Source organism: Kogia breviceps, chromosome 5 (genome assembly GCF_026419965.1).
Source record: "Kogia breviceps isolate mKogBre1 chromosome 5, mKogBre1 haplotype 1, whole genome shotgun sequence".
Lineage (NCBI taxonomy): Eukaryota > Metazoa > Chordata > Mammalia > Artiodactyla > Physeteridae > Kogia > Kogia breviceps.
Genome location: NC_081314.1, coordinates 37,719,218 through 37,735,242, shown reverse-complemented (window position 1 = coordinate 37,735,242; position 16,025 = coordinate 37,719,218). Strand labels below are relative to the sequence as shown.

Sequence of the window (16,025 nt, the reverse complement as noted above, 5' to 3'; positions counted from 1 at the left end):
TCAACTTAGGAATGGCAATTATAGTTGAACTCAGAGAAGCAAAAATGAAAGCTGAAAGACAGTGAAATAATATATTTAATGTGCATAAAGAAAATAAATGTCAGCCTAGATTTTTATACCCAAAGAAACTTCTTTCAAGAACAAGGAAGAATTAAAGTCAGTTTCTTGAAAGAATTTAGGTCAAAAACTGAAGGAATTTACCACCAATAGTCCTTTGGTAAAGAAAATTCTAAAGGATGTACTTCAGGCCTAAGGAAACATATCTCTGATCAAAGATCTGAGACTCAAGAAAGACAGTGGTCAAAGATGTTAGTAAACATGTGAGGAAATCTAAACAAATATGAACTGTTTAAAATAATAATAATAATGGATAATGAGAAAGAAGGCAGGACAGAACTAGAATGCTGAAAAAGAATAACATATAAACTGAGAGAGGATGATGAGAATTATAATATTCTATGCTCAATGTATTGTCAGGAAGAAGGCAAAAATATATACAAACTTTAGACTTTGTTAAATAGGCATGTTAAAATATAAATGGTTATCACCAAAATAATATACATAAAACATAAAACTTCTAAACAGAGGGGAAAAATGGAATGAGATAAAAGGGAACATATATCTTATACATATGTATATATAATATAAAGGTAATGATATATGATTTTTCCACTTTGTTCTATATCCATATAGATCTGTCTATATAAATTGGGAGATTGGGATTGACATATACACACTACTATATATAAAATAGATAACTAATAAGGACCTACTGTATAGCACAGGGAACTCTACTCAATACTCTGTAATGACATATATGGGAAAAGAATCTAAAAAAGAGGAGATATATGTATATGTATAACTGATTCACTTTGCTGTACACCTGAAACTAACACAACATTGTAAATCAACTATGCTCTAAAAAATAATAATAAAATAAAATAAGGATATATAAAGAGACAGAATCAACAAAGCTAAAAATCAGTCCTTTGGAAAGATACTAAAATAGACAAATGTCTGTCAACCCTAGCCAAGAAAAAAGCAGGCACAGATAAAAAAGCACCACAGATAAATCATGTCAAGAATGAAACAGAGCAGATGTTGGCCTTGTTCTCTGCCTTTCTGTTTTTCTGTTTGCAGACACCGCCCTGCTCTCAACAGCCTCCAGCCCACAGTCTCCTTGGGACCTAACACCATGTCTTCAATTACGTTGCGGAGTTCTAATGGAGAGATATTCCCAAGTTGATGTTGAAATTGCCAAACAGTCTGTGACTATCAAGACCATGTTGGAAGATTTGGGAATGGATGATGAAGGAGATGATGACCCAGTCCCTTTGCCAAATGTTAACGCAGCAATATTAAAAAGGTCATTCAGTGGTGCACCCACCACAAAGATGATCCTCCTCCTCCTGAGGATGGTGAGGACAAAGAAAAGTGAACAGATGACATCCCTGCTTCAGATCAAGAATTCCTGAAAGTTGACCAAGGAACACTTTTTGAGCTGATCCTCGCTGCAAACTACTTAGACATCAAAGGTTTGCCTGATGTTATCTACAAGACGGTTGCCATTATGATCAAGAGGAAAACTCCTGAGGAGATTTGAAAGACATTCAACATCAAAAATGATTTTACGGAAGAAGAGGAAGCCCAGGTACCCAAAGAGAACCAGTGGTGTGAGAAGTGAAATTTTGTGCCTGACGCTGTAACACTGTAAGAATTGTTCCAAATACTAGTTGCAATGCTCTGTTTATAAATGTTAATATTAGAAAAACAATCGACAAATGCAGCAGCAAACAAATTTTATTAGTGGAATATTGTCCTCATTGCATGTGTAGTTTCAGTACAGATTCCAAACCCTATGGCTGAGTTTCTTCTAGTATGATCAAAAGTTTCTTTTTTCTTTGCTCTGAATAAAACTGTTGATTCTCTATAGAAAGTGGCATTTGGGGCTTTCTCTCTTTTTGTAAAGCAATTTCTGTCTAGTTTATTGACCAGTTTAGTGACTTTTAAAAAGTTGACATTGTAAATAAGACAACTTGCAAAAGAAATTAAAAACAAAGGTTATGCCAGTCTCTAAAAATGAGTTATGGAGAATTCCCTCTTTTTCTTCTTTCTGGATGTTTTTGTGTAAAATTCCAAGGATCTATTCCTTGAAATGTAAAAGAATTTGTCAAAAAAGTTTTGGGGCCTGATATTTCTTCACAAGAAGTTCTTTTAAAAAAAGAAAAAAACAGGTTTATAGGGGTTTTAGTTCTTGTTGGATTAGTTTTGGTAAGTTTTATTTTAGTAATGTAATCATTTCAAATTTCAAATTTATTGGCATAAAATTATTTATAATACATAGAAGATCCTGAGCACACCTCCTCCCGTGGACATACCAAAACCACAGCTACATGTAGAACAAGTCTCCCCAAGAATGATCTGAAGACTAGCAGGACAGTCCTTATAGGGATATTAAGAATAAGCCATATTGAGACAGGAAGGAGGGGCAGAGACATAATCTAGTCAGGACCCACACCCCCAGAGCAGCAACCCACAAACAGGAGGGGATATCACAAACTCAGAGGTCCCCCCTAAGGATGAGGGGTTTTGGCTCCACAACTGGGCACCCCAGGTCCAGGGTCCAGCACAGGGAAGACGAACCCCCATAACTGGCTTTGAAAACCAGCAGGGTTTACATCCAGGGAAGCCTGAGGGCTGTAGGAAACCAAGACTCCACTCTTAAAGGGTCACACCCAAGCTCATAAGCACAAAGCAGCAGATTAAAAAGAGCCTGGAGATTTAGCCATCCAGCCAAGACTGCCTTAGAAGCCCCCAACCCATGCCCAGATCAAGCTCCAGCCCTCCTGACAAGGCAGCAGCCCCCCACCTGCCTTGGGAAAAACCCCAGTACACACCCAGCTCCAGATCCAGCCCTCCCACCAAAGCTGCAGGCACACACAGTCTGCATAGGGACGTGCCTACTCAAGGCCACACCTTCAAGACGAGGAGAGGTAACTGTTTCACCTACCTTATAGAAACAAACACAGAAAACCAGGCAAAATGAGATGACAAAGTAATTTGTTCCAGAAGTAGAGTCACAGATGTAGAAAACAAACATGGTTACCAAGGGATTGGGGGGGTGGGAGGGATAAACTGCAAGACTGGGATTGACATATACACACTACTATATATAAAATAGATAACTAATAAGGACCTACTGTATAGCACAGGGAACTCTACTCAACACTCTGTAATGGCCTATATGGGAAAAGAATCTTAAAAACATGGACATATGTATAACTGATTCACTTTGCTGTACACCTGAAACTAACACAACATTGTAAATCAACTATACTCCAATAAAAAATTTTTTTTTTAAAAAGTAATTTGTTCCAAATGAAAGAACAAAATAAAACCCCAGGAGAAAATCCTAATGAAATGGTTGTAAATAATTTACCTGATAAAGAGTTCAAAGCGGGCTTCCCTGGTGGCGCAGTGGTTGCGAGTCCTCCTGCCGATGCAGGGGACACAGGCTTGTGCCCCGGTCCGGGAAGATTCCACGTGCCGCGGAGCGGCTGGGCCCATGAGCCATGGCCTCGGAGCCTGTGCTCTGCAACGGGAGAGGCCATAACAGTGAGAGGCCCAGGTACTGAAAAAAAAAAAAAAAAAAGAGTTCAAAGCAACAGTAATTAAAATGCTCACCAAACTCAGCAGAATACAGCAACACAGTAAAAACTTCAACAAAGTGTTAGAAAATATTAAAAAGAACCAATCAGAGCTGAAAAATACAACAACTGAAATGAAAAATACACTCTGAATAGCCAAGGCAATCTTGAGAAAGGAGAGAGCTGGAGGTATCATGCACCCTGTCTTCAGACTATACTACAAAGCTACAGTAATCAAAATAGTACAGTACTGGCACAAACACAGACACGTAGATCAATGGAATGGAACAGAGAGCCCAGAAATAAACCCACGTTTATTTGGTAAATGAATCTACAACAAAGGAGGCAAGAATATACAATGGGGGAAATACAGCCTGAACCCGTGCAGGGGACACGGGTTTGAGCCCTGCTGCAGGAAGATCCCACATGCCACAGAGCAACTAAGCCCGTGCACCACAACTATTGAGCCTGAGCTCTACAGCCCACAAGCCACAACTACTGAGCCCATGTGCCACAACTACTGAAGCCCACGTGCCTAGAGCCCGCTCTCCACAATGAAGAGTAGCCCCACTCCCCACTACTAGAGAAAGCCCCCACACAGCAACAAGACCCAATGCAGCCAAAAATAAATTAAATAAATTTTTTTTAAAAAACTCGATTAAAAAAATGGGCAGAGGATCTGAATAGGCATTTTTCCAAAGAAGAAATATGAATAGCCAACAGGCACATGAAAGATGCTCAACATAACTAATCATCAGAGAGATGCAAATCAAAACCATAATGAGAGGTGGGATAGAGAGAATGGCAGGGAGACGCAAGAGGGAGGAGATATGGGGATATATGTATATGTATAGCTGATTCACTTTGTTATAAAGCAGAAACTAACACACCATTGTAAAGCAATTATACTCCAATAAAGATGTTAAAAAAAATAAAACACACACACACAAAGACTGCAAATAACAAGTGCTGGTGAGGATATGGAGAAAAGGGAGCCCTCGTACACTGCTGGTGGGAATGTAAATTGAATGCAGCCACTATGGAAAACAGTATGGAGATTCCTCAAAAAATTAAAAATAGAACCACCATACAATCCAGCATTTCCACTTTTGGGTATTTATGAAGAAAATGAAAACACTAATTTGAAAAGATATATGCACCTTAATGTTCATTGCAACATTATTTACAATAGTCAAGATATGGAAGTAACCTAAGCGTCCATCAATAGATAAATGGATAAAGAAGATATGTTATATACATATATATGAAATCTTGCCATTTGTGACAACATGAATGAACCTAGAGGGTATTATGCTAAGTGAAATCAGTCAGAAAGAAAAAGACAAATACTTTATGTTTTCACTTATATGTAGAACCTAAAAAACAAAACAAATATAACAAAACAGAGACATATTCATAGATACAGTGAACTAGTAGTTGCTGGGGTAAGGGGTTGGGGGGGATGGGTGAAATAGTTGAGGGGATTAAGAGGTACAAACTGCCAGTTATAAAATAAATAAGTCATGAGGATATAATGTACAGCACAGAGAAAATAATCATGTTGTAATAACTTTGTATGGGGCATAATACATAAAACTATCAAGTCACTCTGCTGAAACTAATATAATACTGTAAGTCAACTATACTTCAATTTTTAAAAAAAAGAACAAATCTACTCACTTTGTGAAACACATTTTCTGTTCACAGGCCGAAGTGCCTTCAAGATACCTTCCACGGCCTCTCCCAGCAGCCTCCTCGGGCCCTGCTCGGAGGGACAGTGTCAGAGCCACAGAGAGGAGTGCCCAGGGTGAGCCACTCTCCTGAAACACAACCTCACCCTGTCCACGCTGCCCGCCTCCTCTCCCCTAGACACTTGCAGGCAGATCTTTACTCATAAACGTGGCTGCACACACAACACTCCCGCTCCCAGCAGTAACACCACTTGTCCATAAGGGTCGTTCATAGACTCGTAGAAACTGACACTAAAATGAATCTATCTACAAAACAGAAATAGAGTCACAGACACAGAAAACAAACTTATGGTTACCAGGGGCTAAGGGGGGGAGGGATAAATTGGGAGATTGGAATTGACACATACACACTACTATTATATAAAACAGATAACTAATAAGGACCTACTGTGTAACACAGGGGAACTCTACTCAATATACCCTGTAATGACCTATATGGGAAACGAATCTGAAAAAGAGTGAATATATGTATATATATAACTGATTCACTTTGCTGTATACCTGAAACTAACACAACATTGTAAATCAACTATACTTCAATAAAAATTTTTTATAAAGAAATTGGTATGAGATGGGATGTTAGCGATCACCTGAAAATGGAAGGAGCTCATCCAGTTAATTCAACAATTATTCATTCTGTGCCAGCTGTGCACCTAGATTCTGGTCCTTACAGTGTTTGTGCCTTTTAGAGACACTACATTTAGGGCCTCCCTGGTGGCGCAGTGGTTGAGAGTCTGCCTGCCGATGCAAGGGACACGGGTTCGTGCCCTGGTCCAGGAAGATCCCACATGCCGTGTAGCGGTTGGGCCTGTGAGCCATGGCCGCTGAGCCTGCGAGCCATGGCCGCTGAGCCTGCGTGTCCGGAGCCTGTGCTCCGCAACGGGAGAAGGTGCTTAGAGACACTACATTTAAACATTAAAAAAAATTGTAGAGAAACAGGAGATAGAGATAATCCTAACAACTTCTACCATATATTTAGCACTGACTCTGCGCCTGGCATCATAAGAAAATCTTGATTTTCACTAATTCTAATCTTTAAAACAAGGCTTCAAGGTTGCCATTATTATTCCTTTATTGCAAATGAGTAAACCAAGGCTCAAAGAGGTTAAGTAAACCTCTAAGATCACACAGCTAGTAAGTGGCAGAACTAGCATCTGAACCCAAATGTGTTAATTCTAAAGTCCACACATGTGCCGCTATACTTTGGAGCTCCAAGTATGGCACGAAAAATGTCATTGCAGGCTGGAAATTCTTTGAGTCCGTGTGCTCAGGGCTGCCCAGATTCCAAAGAGCCAAGAGGTACAGCCTCATCTCTAAATGCTTCCTGGCTTGTTCAAAGTTCATTAAGCTCAATATACCTAATGTAAAAGCTACTGAAGATTCTAGCATGGTGGATTCTGAGGGCAATATTAAGATAACAGGTCCAAACTAAAATCTTACACAAAGGAACATTAATGCTAATCCCTCAACCAATAAAAGGCTTTGCTCTAAGGACAAAACACTTTGCAAATATTTTTCCACCAATCCCCACAGGTATCTTATTCAGTTGTAAAATTGTGCTTCAGACAAAGTTTAAAACAACAAAAACCAGTTTCTTAAGTATCAACTGTCCAAACAATACCCAGTTTACAATTTCTTGATTCATAATACATCATTCAATCCACCCTTCAACTTCTAGGAAATAAAACTCAAGAAAATAATTACTATAAAAACAACATTAAATATTTTAAGCAAACTTACTCAAGGTTCAAAATATGTTTTTTCTATCCCTTGTCTAAGTCAAATTGAAATCAGTTTCCGCTCCTCTCCTTTGTCTCCTTTTATTAATTTGTCATAATCTCCCCTAAACCAGCAATTAATTCTCTTCCAAGTATATTTCATCAACCTTTTAGAATATCATTCTGGCTTGAAGTAAGAAGTCAGAAATACAATGCATTCCATGGCAGCTTAACCCAGTTGGATGAAATGGTGCAATAATTAAACCCAGATCAGGTGTTTCATCTCATATTAAGCACAGGGCCTAGGACAAAGCAGGCACCAACCAATGACAGCAAAATTAACTTGCAAACCCATTACTATGGGCAGGCGTCTTACTAATTTGGTTTGTGGCAGATGTTCACTTGAGTCTGGGAAGGCAGGGCAGGAGAGGAGGCTGGGGATGGGGAAAGGAGAGGAAAGTATCACCCCACTCCTGGAAACAGAGGAACTCCCTAGCTAGTGTATATCAGTGGGGGTGGGGAAGGAGGTTGGGAAAAACGGAGAAAGAGAAGGATCTTTTTCCCCATTTTCTGACATTTGAAGCAGATTATTGCCTTGAATAAGATGGAGAACCTAAGGTATTTATGATTTTTATGATACTAGATAACAGCACAGTACCTGCCACGGTGAGCAAGTGGAAACTGAGTGCTTTCATTTATCATCTCATTGAACCACCCTGCAAAGTGAGTATTAACATGCCCGTGTCATATCCCCAGAAAGAGGTGTTTCTCACCAGGTGGGGATGCTGCCTGCTAGATAGCAAGTGACGTTTTTGGGTGCCATGGCCCCTTTTGGCAGTCTTGTGAAGTCTACCAACACCACCTTAGAATTATGTTTTTAAACATATAAAACAAAGGAAACCACTGTACTGCATCACAGTTCTAACCACGGACTCCATGGAACACGTATAGAATTTCTGGGAGAGACCGGACTTGTTCCACACAAAGCATGTGTAAGAACTAGGAAGGCCACGTACTACAGAGCCATCCTGCCCTGCAGGCTTGCGCTGGGGGAGATGGCTGGATGTGTGAGAGACAGAACTCCATGAGCTGAGTAGCTGGGTGAGGTCAGGCCTGCGGCGCTGATGTGTACTGGATGCCCAAGGGCCAAAGGCCAAGGCAGGTGGAATGGCTACTGCTGGTCTTGTCCCGAGGCAGCACTGGTGTTCTACCTCCCATGGCTGCTCCACAGGCATGGGCTGGGATCACACCAGGCTCGACGATCAGGCACCAGAAATGGATTGATGGGGTTCACTCCAGATCATCAGGGAGGAACACAGAAGGAAGGCACAAGGCCCATTTCAGCAGCAACACCTGATGGCAGCAACAACCCAAACTGGCCCACTGAGCAATACCACGCAGGACTCCCACCCTGAATTGAGAAAGCATGCCCTGTCATCCTTAAGGAACTGCAGGGAGAGAGCCTTCTTCAGTTCAGGCTCCCAGCAGGAAACCAACAGCCCTTCAAATGGGATACCTCAGCAGAGTAGCCACTGTTTTCAAAGATGGAGGTGGGCTTAAGGGAAACCAAGACAGATGAAGTAGCCTAGATTAGCTAGGGATACTTACCTTTACCACCTCTAGAGAGGCGAGGGAAAAGCCGCTATCGGAATCCAGAGAGGATAGAAAAAAATATCCTGAGCTCACTTCCCTCCACCCTGCAAATCTCCCTGACACTTCCCATCAGCTGCTCCAACCAAAGCCTGGAGTCCGTAAAGTTCATCATGATCAGCCTTGCGGGGCAGGGCAGGGAGAAGAATTCAGAGTTTTTCTAGAAAGGCAAACAGGATACTTTTCACAGGGGTGGGGAGAAGGTGCTCAAAGCCATTTAATTTGTAAAATAATTTTTACCCCATGGTAAAACATGGATCAAGGAGATCAACAGGAGATACCACTTGTATTCTTTTTTCAGACAGTTAAACTATATCTGGGAGGAAAAGTAACTCGGTAACGATCAATAAAAAAAATAATCAACAAAAATAAGATGCAGACCCAAGTCTGCTTGACAACAGGGCCCACACTTTTAGCCACTCTGATTACTGCCTGTAACAGTTATATTTTAAAAGTGGGATTCTCAGACTGCACAAGGACTTGGCTATAACCCATTCTCATCTCACTGCTCAAAATATTTTTTTCTAAAACTACAGCATATGGACATTTTCATGTAAAACCCTCTATGAGAGAATTATAAACCCTTGTATGAGGACAAGCAGTACAGAAACCGGTCTATGTTTGGAAACAGTCACCCAAAATAAGAAATAAATTAACGTTTGAAAGGGGAGAATCGCTTGTCTCAGCCTGGGCAAAGCTTCCGTTTTCAGAAATCTATGAAGATTAAAATGAGGCCTCAGGAGAAGCCAACATCACTGATTGTGTGAAAGCTTAGAGAGCAAGGCTGATTAGGCAAAATTCCATCCTGCAGACTTTACATCAGTGGGCAAGGGAAGGGTTCTTATCTTTCCTTAGCAACTTTTTTGAAAAGAAATGCATTTGGTAGCTACCTGACACCAAGGAGAAAGCCTAGTTCAGAAAGCATAACACTCTCTGTGTGTTTCACTAGATTAACAACAGTTTATTCTGTTCTCGAGTGTTTTCCTGTCTCATAAACCAGTGAAGGCTAATTTATGCCTGATTCCTTTTCACACTCATAGCAAGTATCTCCAAGGATTTCTATACTTCTATAGGCGTATATTTCAAGGCAGGCTCAGAGCTTTTTAAATTCTGCCACAGAGAGGATCCTAAGCAGAAAGGTATTAGCAGGCCAGGAGGCCAGGCACTATAGGCTGACAAAGAAGCATCTCAGCTCAACTGAGCCAAACCTGAAGAATGGGATAACCCCTTTTCTGCCACCTCCACGTAGACAGATGAGAAGCCAAGCGCAGGTAACCATGCCAGAAATAAGAAAAGGTGGGACAATGTGAGCTCAAAAAGTAACACCAGAAAACCGAAGTCACTTGTCACTTATTTGCCTGTTTCAAAGTTCCTGTCAAAAAAATGCAAAGTTTTGCACCATCTAAGAGACACTGTGGTATCATCATAGAACATGTCTTCAAAGCCTGTAGAAACAGGACAGGTTCTAACCAGGCCTTGCACTTAGCCCTGGCTGTGTGCCACTAAGCAAATTCATCTCTCTGGAGCCTCAGTTTATTCAACTATATTATGGAGGTCACAATGCCCAGATAACAGGGTGATTGTGAGAGTTACATGAGATTTCCTGCCTTTTTTTTTTTAACCAACCCAAAAGCTTTACAAATAAAGCTCAGTTTCCTCTAAGCTCAACTTTGCCTAAGTCAGGTTCTGTAAACACCACTGAAAATGTACTTGAGGGGGGTCGAAGAACACCTCCAGAAAAAATTAAGATGGCACCAAAACACAGAACTTCCACTGCATTATGAAGGTTCACTTGTAATTGAAGATGGAAACAAAGGTAGTCTCTTTGTTCTACAGGCTTCCAGAATCCCTCTCAGCACTTACTGTATCATATTTGTCTGTCTAGTTGCCCTTTAGACTGTACTTCTGGAGGGCAAAGATGTTATCTTTTACTTCCATAATCCCAACACAGAGCATGGGAGTTGGGACATCCATAAGTGTTCAGTAAGTATTTACTGAACAGATAAACAGATTGCCAACTAAAAATTGGCACTTGCCATCTACCCCTACAAGGATCAAATCATGAGCCACCACAGTCGCTGACCTTCAACACCCGCTGAAAGGAGTTCAGAGTGGAGATCAGGAAGGAGGCCCTCGGTGCTCTGGGAAAACTGGCAGAACAGGCCTTCAGATAGTTCGATATTTTCAGGAGAAGATTTGATGAGCCCAAATTCTTACATCTTCTCATATCTAGAAAAATCATTAAAAATCATTAACAGAGACACCTGCTCCTCATGACTAGCAGCCAGCCTCTGCCAACATGTGTGCTCCACTGCACATATACCCCCTTCCCCAAAATCACATATATACTGACCTCACCTGCTACCTCTTTGGAGCAGTTCCCCAGAGCTATGTGAAATGGTGTGCTTTTTTTTTTTTTTTCAGTTAACAAGATGGATGAACACATGAATTACAGCCTTCCTGCCTCTGTCATAGGGCTGTTCTGAGGGTCAGAGATAACATGTGAACATGCTTTGGAAATTATATAGTGTTTCAAAAGAGCTCAATGAACTGTCTTAGTTTTCTCAGTCTACAGGAAGAGGATGGGAAAGTGCTTTTCAAGGCAGGAAAAGAGATGGCTGATAGCCTGACCTTCAAGGAAATATGTAAAATTTTAAATGTAACTACAGAACTTACTACTGCCTCAAAGTGTACATTCCTGGCCACAGGTCTTAAGTAACTAACAAAAATAAAGTTACACATTTGTCAATAATGACTTCATTCAGGAAAACGGAAATCACTCTAGGTATTTTGAACAGGAAGGGATTTAATACTAGAGATTAGAAGCTTACAAAAACATTGGAGGGGCTGGGGAAATGAACATAAGAGAAAGTTGCTTTTAGAATTCAGGAAATTAGGAAGTGCAGACATTGCAAAAAAGTACTGTCAATGATCTCAACTACAGGAAAAAAAAAAAACGTAAGGCTCACAAGCTTCTGCTTCAGAGAGCAAGCCAGCCAAAGTATGTGTGTGTGTACACGTGCGTGTGTGTGTGTGTGTGTGTGTGTGTGTGTGTGTGTGTGTGTGTGTGTGTGTGTTTTCCCCCTTGTACCTTTTATCAATTTATTGCCTCTCTGAGCAAAATTCACTCTTTCCTTCCTGCTCTGTGCAAATGAATCTGGGCCCTTTAAATATTTCCCTTTGGCTGCTGGCAGGAAATTTAAGTTTTGTCTGTGGAGGGCACTAGAGAGATGGTAGGAGGAAGGAGTTTTGCTTCCTGGTTCTGGTGAGACTCCTGCTGCAGGGGCAGCTTTTCCCACCTCCAGCTCCTGCAGTACAAATGATTCCCCCAGCACCCAACTCATACAGTGAATGACAACCTGCAGTACCCAGCAGCCAGATACCCCCGGCACACCCGAAGTGGTTCTGGAGCTGTGTGCCTTCTGTGAAGCTCCCCTGAGCAACTTCCCCTGGCACCTGGAGGGCAGATTTCCAGCAGGTTCCACCAGGGAGGTCCCACAGCAACCTCTCAACCAGTCAGTGAAACTCAGTCACACCCTCCCCATAAGGTCTGGCGCTCAGACCTGGGGGAGGGGAGGGGTGGAGCTCTTCCTAGGACCTCAGCCCAAGGGGTGGTGGCTGCTCCTTATATCTGCTAATCCTGTATTGTTTAGAGATCTCTTTACTTCTTACTACCCTATCCCTCATTCCACAAGCCTCTGCTGTACTGGTAAGTCTTTATACTACGGTTCCCTGTTCAAATTGCTGTATGGTTCCTCTCTCTTGATTGGATGCAGACCAATTCATCCCTCAGTAAGTTTTGGTATATCATTGTGTAAAATAATTCATTATATGGGATTACTGACTTCCCTTAGTCAGGTTGCTATATTCATTCATGCATTCATTTATTTATCCACTCATTCAACAAATATTTACTGAACACTTACTATGTAGTAGGTACTGGGCCTACAAGGTCTTGCCCTCCAGGAGCTTACAAACCAAAGCAAGATAGACACAAGTATGAGACCAAGTAGAGTACAAAGATGAATAAAATGGTTTTCTTTTTTCCAAATTCTCTCCCCCACTGTGTTATGCTGCATTACTCTTTTCCATCGCAACATCTCAGGCAGATCGAATAGCTTTCTGGTCATTTCAGCTATTAAAATTCCACTTTAAAACTCCAACATAAACGGTATCTCTTCTCTCCCTGGCTGTCTCTTCTACTCCCTGGAGTAGAGGGCGGTAAGGTCAGTTTCTGGAGCACCTGGCTCTCCCTCCTGCCTATGTGCCAGGATAGGGAGAATGAAGGAAGAAAAGCATCTCCTATTACTGATGCTCCATGTCTCATGGAGAACACCATTTTGGATGGGAGGGCCTCGGCACTGCGCGTCTCCTGATGGGGGTCAGACCCTGTGTCGCCCTCTCTCAGACGCTCTCTTGGCCCTCCCCCGGAAGGTACCCCCAGAGCCGCTTCCTGCTGGAGACCCACTGCCCAGCAGGCACTCCTCCTGCCCGGGACACCAGCAAACGGCTTCAAGCCACACAATCGTCTCTCTCCAGGTCTCCTTTCCCCTGCTCGGGTAGCCCCAGCCCGGACCCAATCCTAACCCGCTGTGAGTCTACAAGTGAGTGCCCGCTGCCCTTGCAGGCCATTCAGCACCCCAAACACCTGGCTGGTAGTAGCATTTCCAGTGACCAATCCCTCAGCAAGCCCTGCAGTGGTTATTAGGCCCAGCTGTTGGCAGCTCTCCTAGTGCTGTGAAAGAATGAGCATCCCTTTCAAGCGCAGGTTGGACCCTGTTGATAGCTCTAGACAGGAAGTCCCTCTGAGTTTCCCTGTTGCACAGCGAAACACTAATAGCACCACAATAGGCCTGTTCTGTGGGGACCTAACCCAGGCACGAGAGGGTTTCCCCAGAGCAAGGGAGATCTGAGTTGAGTCCTAAAGGACACGCAGGTTTACCTAAGCACAGAGTGTAAGGAGAAGGTGCCAAAGACAGAGAAAAGGTCATGCGGAAGTCTGGAGGATAGAGCGGTTTTTTCCAGGAACTGCAAGTTTTTCCTACAACAAATATTCACTGGCACCTACAATGTGCCAGGCATGGTTCTAAGTCTGGAGGGACAGCAGAAAGCAAGACACCACAAAAACCCTGACCCTCATGACACTTACTATGTTGGTGGAAGCAGGGAGGCAAGGCAGGGTGCAGAGGGATCTGCAGCTTCAGAGAAAAGGGGGCCAGGGAGGAAGGGCCTTGAAGCACAGCCAGGAAAGTATGGCTTATCTTGAGAACATGGGAATTTCACTGAAGGATTTTAAGCAGAGGAGAGGCATGAGACATTTACATCATATCACTCTGTTCCAGAGCATATTTTCTTTTGCTTTTTCCATAAAAATCCTCCCCATTCATTTTCTCATGGCTCGCACAATCCTCTTAGTATATCTGACAAAGGAGCATACAAACAGGAAGTACCAAAGAACCTCAATAGGAATACAGGCACAAAAACCCTAATGACATTGGAGCAGTTGGTCACTCATTCAGAAAATAATACATATGGAACCTTACATCACACATCAGTGAAAATAAAGTTCAAATTGAATATAAGATTTCAATATAAAAATAAGACTATAAAAACACTAGAAAATATATTTTTTATAATCCTGGAGGGGGAAGATATTTTAAAACGTGACACAAAATATTCACATATTTGACTTCTGGTCAAAATTTTAAGCATCCAAGAGGCAAAAGTGACCATACACAATATTTCAGATCACAAAAAGGAAAACGTATACAATATACGTGACAACGAAGGGGCAATGTGTACAAAATTCTCACAAGTCAACATGAAAAAGATTAATGGCGTACTCCAATAAAATAAAGGCAAAGGATATGAACAAACGTTTCTCACTAAAAAACACACAAATCAATGTTTTAAACATAAAAAAAGATGTTCCACCTTTAAAAATGGAACCTAAAATTGCGTCAGCATTTTTATTCATTCTCTTTCTTTCCAGCTTTATTGAGATATACTTAACATATAACACTGTATAAGTTTAAGGTTTACAATGTGATGATTTGATACACGTATATATCGCAAATGTTTACCACAATAAGGTTAGTTAGCACATCCTTGACTTCACATAATGATCATTTGTTGTGGTTATTGTTGTTATGGTGAGAAGATTAAAGCTCTACTCTCACAGCACCTTTCAAGTATGCGATATAGTACTGCTAACTACAGTCACCATGCTGTACATTAGATTCCTGGAACTTACCCTATAAGTAAAAACTTATCCCTCTCACCAACATCCTCCCACTTCTCCCACCCTCAGCCCTTAGCAACCACCACTCTACTCTTTGTTTCTGTGAGTTCAATGTTTTTAGATTCCACATGTAAGTGAGATCATACAGTACTTGTCTTTCTCTGACTTATTTCACTTAGCATAATGCCCTCAAGATAGGATTTCACTCTTTTTTATGGCTGAATGATATTCCTTTTCTTTTTTATATTAATTTTCTTTATCCATTCATCCATTGATAGACACTCAGGCTGTTTCCATGGCTTGGCTGTTGTGAATAATGCTGCAACATGGGGATGCATGTATCTCTTTGAGGCAGCAATTTCACTTCCTTTGGTTATATACTTACAAGTGGGATTGCTGGATCATATGGTAGTTCTATTTTCAGTTTTTTGAGGAACCTCCATACTGTTCTCCACAGTGGCTGCACCAACTTACATTCACACCAACAGAGCACTAGGGTTCCCTTTTCTACCCATCCTACCCACCATTTCTCATCTCTGTCTTTTTTTTTTTTTTTTTTGGCTGTGTTGGGTCTTCATTGCTATGCATGGTCTTTCTTTAGTTGCGGTGAGCAGGGGCTACTCTTTGTTGTGATGTGCAGGCTTCTTATTGCAGTGGCTTCTCTTGTTGCGGAGTATGGGCTCCAGGCACACAGGCTTCAGTAGTTGTGGCACACAGGCTCTAGAGCACAGGCTCAGTAGTTGTGACACAGGGGCTTAGTTGCTCCACGGCATGTGGGATCTTCCCAGATCAGGGATTGGACCTGTGTCCCCTGCATTGGCAGGCGGATTCTTAACCACTGCACCACCAGGGAAGTCCCTCATCTCTGTCTTTTTGATAACAGCCATTTCCGTGGCTGCAGGATCACACTATGGACACACTCATGGCATGGAGGCTGGTGACAGGAGTCAGGCTAGCAGGTGCAGGTGCACAGCTAAAGGGGCTAGCCCCACGTGTGCACACAGCAGTGAGGGTCAGC

The 16,025-nt window shown here is 41.9% G+C and overlaps 1 pseudogene; it reads left to right on the top strand.

Moving 5' to 3' along the window:
• Window positions 1-1,195: 1,195 nt before the first annotated feature.
• On the top strand, window positions 1,196-1,731 carry LOC131757298 (S-phase kinase-associated protein 1 pseudogene; annotated as a pseudogene).
• Window positions 1,732-16,025: the final 14,294 nt, after the last annotated feature.